Source organism: Sminthopsis crassicaudata, chromosome 2, assembly GCF_048593235.1.
Source record: "Sminthopsis crassicaudata isolate SCR6 chromosome 2, ASM4859323v1, whole genome shotgun sequence".
Taxonomy (NCBI): Eukaryota; Metazoa; Chordata; class Mammalia; order Dasyuromorphia; family Dasyuridae; genus Sminthopsis; species Sminthopsis crassicaudata.
This window is the reverse complement of record NC_133618.1, coordinates 648,478,838-648,484,003: the sequence shown is the minus strand read 5'-3', so window position 1 is coordinate 648,484,003 and position 5,166 is coordinate 648,478,838. Positions and strand designations below refer to the sequence as shown.

General features: G+C 37.7%; 1 pseudogene; it reads right to left on the bottom strand.

Annotated features, from left to right (window-relative positions):
- Positions 1 to 623: 623 nt before the first annotated feature.
- On the bottom strand, positions 624 to 3,158 carry LOC141553023 (pre-mRNA-splicing factor CWC22 homolog pseudogene; annotated as a pseudogene).
- Between the last annotated feature and the right edge of the window lie 2,008 nt (positions 3,159 to 5,166).

Below are 5,166 nucleotides of genomic sequence, written 5' to 3'. Positions count from 1 at the left end.
TGTTGTAGGATTAAATCAGTGCTAAACTAGATTTAATCATTGTCTCCTCAATTCCACTTAATACTTGTTTCAAATTCCGGCCCATAATATCTTCTTGTAGGATTAAATCAATCATACTAACCCATTAACTATTGTCTCTATCAATTCCACTGACTTAGTACCTTGTAAGAATCATTTGTTTCAGAGTTCTGGTCCATAACAGAAAACCTCTTAAAATTTATCGTACATATCAATACTTAATACAAAATTTTCTTTTTTTGAAATAAAGTTTAGCAATTTATTTCAATCTGAATATCAGGTTTTTCAGCATTATTTTGGTCTTGCTGGAGAGGTTCCCTTTTCTTGGGTTGTGATTTCTCCTTGAATCTTGTACCACCAAATTTCTTTTGTGATTCATACCTTTTAATGGTTTCATTCTGTAGCAATATCTGTATGAGGGCTCTCTTTGTTGAGTTCTCTTCCTATTTAAAATCTCTTCAATTTCAGTGTGCATTTTTTTTTTCCTGGATCTGGCTCCTTCAGTTCTGGTCTCTTGCTATCTTCTTCCCCCCAACCCTCATTTTATTTTCCATCAGGTTCTTTTCTTTTTTAAAAAAAACTGCTCTGTCTGTTTCTCTGTGTGTTTACTTGTTTTTATTCTTTGTGCTTTTTTCATTCTCTTTATCTGAGTCAGAGCTGTAGCCACTCATGGATTAGGTCTCAAGGGCCCTGCAAGAGTCTGGCCTATTATCACTGGCATCAGAATCAGAGCTTGAGGAGCCAAAGTCCAAAGACAAGAGGGAAAAGAGAAGGAATCTGACTGATTCAGCATGCTGTTTCTTTGCCCTGAAGATCTTGAGGACATTTTAAAAATATTGTTGTAATTCATCCATCAAACCTCCAAGACCTATGCAAACAAAGAAGTTGATGACAAACCAATTATTTCTTGGATGATCTTGGGGCAATAATCCCTCCAAGAATGGCTGCAATGTTTCATCCTTCAGTGTCGCATTCATTCGAGAAACTCCCATGCATTCACAAAGTTTTTGGGAAAATATTTTGACAAAAATTCTGCTGGAAGATGTAGTAGTTTCTTCACTCAGTGTTACACATTCAAGAGCACTCCATGGAAGTGAGTCAGTGTAGAAGAGATGAGCAAACATCTTGGCAACATTTCTCAATTTGTTGGTTTTCAAGTGATTTATGGTATCATAATATTCCTTGAAAATAGTCTCAAAGGATCATTCCATACAGCCACATCAATATTATAGGATGATCAATTCTGATGAATGTGACTCTTTCCAACAATGAGATGATTGATGCCAGTTCCAACGATCGTGTGATAATTAGAGCAAGCTACACCCAGAGAGGGGACTATAGGAAGTGAATGTGGATCACAGCATAACATTCTTACTCTTTGTTGTTGTTGTTGTTGTTGTTGTTGTTATTGACTTGCATTTTGTTTTCTTACTCATTTACTTTCTTTTTTTATCTGATTTCTCTTGGGCAGCAAGAGAATTGTATAAATATGTTTACACATATTGGATTTTGCACATATTTTAACAGGTTTAACACATATTGAATTGCTTGCCATCTAGGGGAGGGGATGGGGGAAGGAGAAGAAAATATGAAACACAAGACTATGCAAGGGTCAATGTGGTCAAATTATCTGTGCATAATTTTGGAAAACAAAAAAGCTTTAATTATTAAAAAAAAAAAAAAAAGGAAAAGAAAATAGTTTCAAAGAATTCTAAGCACTCCTTTTTCAGTCTGCAGAAACGTCCTGCCAACAAGCCAAAAAATTTCTCATACATCCTCTGTTGGGCTCAGCAGTCGAGTATCCTGTTGCAAAGTTCTTTTGTGATTGGGTACTGTTTGTGAATGCATTCTTCAAAATCTAATCTTGACCAAATGGCAAGATAAACTATGCAACTAAATGACACCTGATTGATTTCTGTTTTGTCATGGATAGAAACCCTCTGTCCTTCTTCCTCTTCTTGCCCGTCTTCCTCTTCATCCTCATCTTCTTCATTACTTGTAGCATCTTGATTTTCTTCATCAAGAATTTCTTTCCTGTTACCTGCATATTTCAATTCATTTTCGATAAAGTTTGGATCCAACTTGAAGACATTGAGTGCATCCTTGGGATTATAATCATCTTCCAGTGGAAGAAGATGAGTCAACTGATCTTCTTGCTCTACCAGATAAAGTCCTTCCAAAATAACCGGATGATCCTTGAACCCAGCCTTGCGGACTACAAACATCATTTCCGTCATTTCTGAACTCATTTCTCAATTTAGGATTCATGGACAAGAATTCTAAGACATTGAAAGATTGCGTTAATTCTATTTCAACACCATCATCTTTTGGTCTTTAAGGAAGTAAGGCGAGCATCTCTAAACAGAACATTTTATGGGCCACATTCTGGCTAGCAAATCTAGAAGCTGTTAGACAAGCTTGCTTATCTCTTCCATAGCCCTTCCGAAAAATGAGAACAATCTTCTTGAAGATAAGTTCTCCAGTGTTGGGGAACTTGGAATTGATAATGGGCTACAAGAACCGCATAAACCTGGGAAAAGACTGGACGTGCCCTTAGCGCTCGAAACACGGAGCGACACAGTGGTCCCCTTCCCCTGATGATATCTTTGTGGAGGAGTTCCTGAGCGATCATGCCGATGTTGGAAAAGCTCACTTTATCGATAAGATGGACTTCTTTAAGGCTTCCCCTCTCATCCTTTGGGCCACCAAGACGTTTAGATCTGAAATCCGCTCCTGCATCAACTGGAACTCTGCTGGAGGAATATAGGCGCCATGTGTGCATGGGAAGGGCGGATCCATGGCGCCTTTCTTCTTTGATGGAGGCTAGTTCTGCGCACGAGAACTCTGAGTTGTCAGAACTCTTTCCATACAAATTTGCCCAATGAAGCAGATTTTCCTATTCCTTTTTGGATCAAAATCTCTGGCGCACTTTTCAGTTTTCTGTATCCCTCCTCGGACATACAATGGTCCTTTCATTTGTATGTGCTTGTCCTGAATATTCTTGATCTGAGCTTTCGTAATCGCTGTCTCGAGAAAATCTCTCCCATTCTTCATAAGTCTCTTGTAGAGAAGAACTCCTGAAAAAGCTCTCTTTTTTCATGACCAGAATTACATTTTATCTAGGCTATGCTACTTTTCATTTTCTGTAGTTTGCTTTCCTCGCAGTGGTATGTAGCAGTACACAAACTGCTCCAAATTGGTAGGAAGCATTCAATGGTATGAATTCCTTGGTGGTCACTTTTTCTCTCCTGATTGAAGAAATTTCATCTGGAGCGCCACCACAACACCTTCAGTCCTTAGTGCAAAAGAAATATTTTGAAGAGTCATTTTTTTGAAGCTCCTTGAGCTATGCATTTATTGTCCAGAATAAGATAAGGCCTTCAACCTTAAGGATAGATAGCATCCTCCTTGAAAAACCCACAAATCTTAAACCAATTCTTGCTTTTAGGGATTTGCATTTCCTGCTTTAGAATGGAGAAAGTTCCTATTCCAGAGAAAGAGTAATGCTTTTTATCTGAGTTCTTAGGAAAGTAGGCGTGTGTAAGGGCCCTTTAAATGGGCGGACATAGTGCATCAGGAGATTGAGGCCCAGAAGTAATTTCTGTGAATATTAGGACTGCCTTGTAGGTGGGATCCTGTCCATTTTGAGATAGCTTTGTAATGGGTGACTCTCTCGCTGATTGGCTGTGTGTGTGACCTCACAGTTCTAGTTGGTTAAAAGCAGGGAATAATTCACGGAACTATTCTTCTTCCTTCCCAATGATGGTGACAGTGTCTGACTCATCCAGACCTTTCTTTCTGGAAAGTTGCTACCACTCCTTTTTCTGTTACCACAAAATGTGCTGTTATAAACACTAAACATGGAATCATTTCATGAGAGATCTTTGATCTCTCATGGATAAATGCCCAGGAGTATTCAAATGATAGGAACATCTCAGTCCATTTTCAAACATAGGTTTTTAAAGTGGTTGGGCTAATGACAACAGAGCTCCAGTATATTTTTATATCTATCTTTCTGGGTTTCTTCTGATGTGGAATTAAATCTCTTTTCTTTCATCTTTGACTATGAGCTGTTGATTTTCGATTTCCCCCAGGTTGTGGCCAGGGAAATTCTCCTCCATTGTCTAGACTGGGTAAACAATATGAGCCAGTTTGGCCTAAGACAGATTTCTTTAGATCCCATCCAAAAGACTTGCACAAACTATCTTTTCAAAGCAGTTCTTAAGATGAAGATTTATACTTGAATTATAGCTCTTAGAGCTTTCAGGGAAATTGAGATCATCTGGTAACTTTCTTTGCCTTTGTATTTGTATGGTATTAAACAATCAATAAAGTACATCTTAACAAAATTCTGAGCTCAAGGATTCATATCTTATATGAGTACTCATTCTTGGAAATACATTCCCAAACCCTCATAACATCAGGCAGTTTTGATTTACTGTTACCAAAAGAATTCATCCTCCTTTAGCAAGTCTTCAGAGAGAAAATCTTTCCCAATGTGACTACACTGCTATCAATTTGTTGAATTTTTTTGTTTGTTTCTTTCATTTTTTAACGTTTAAACTTTGAATTAAAAAAGTGGAAGTTTCAAAGTTTCAAATTGAAATTCATATGAAAAACAAACATGAATTTTGTCTTTGCTTGGGCCACTATATCAATATTTACATTTAGAGCTGCTTTTGCTCTTAAAACAATTTATTATGACATTTCAGATTCTCAAAAATCCAAAATTTCTAGCCTTTCCTTTTGTTTTTCAGATGTAGCTACCTTTCATGCCCACAGAAACATTAAGCTTGATTGTACTATGTTTCCCTCTTGGAATCACTTTCTTTGTTCCCATTACACTGGGATACTTCCAGGAGAATGTAAAGTGGTTTTTTTTGTTTGTTTTGGTTTAAATTTGGTTTTAATGTAGGTTTCCTGAATTAGAGATTGTTACAGTTTTGCCTTTGTATCCCCAGCCAAGCCTGCCTCATTTATCTTGGAGGCCAATTGAGCTCTGCCTGATTCTAGCAGGTGCAACGTAGGAGAAGCTACACAACTCCAGCAGAGAGTCTGGAACATGGTAGGCACTTTCCTGTAATGTTCTTTTTTCTAAATTGTAATCGTTCTCTGGGAGCAGATCTCTTGGGGAGCTTCTGGAGGCAG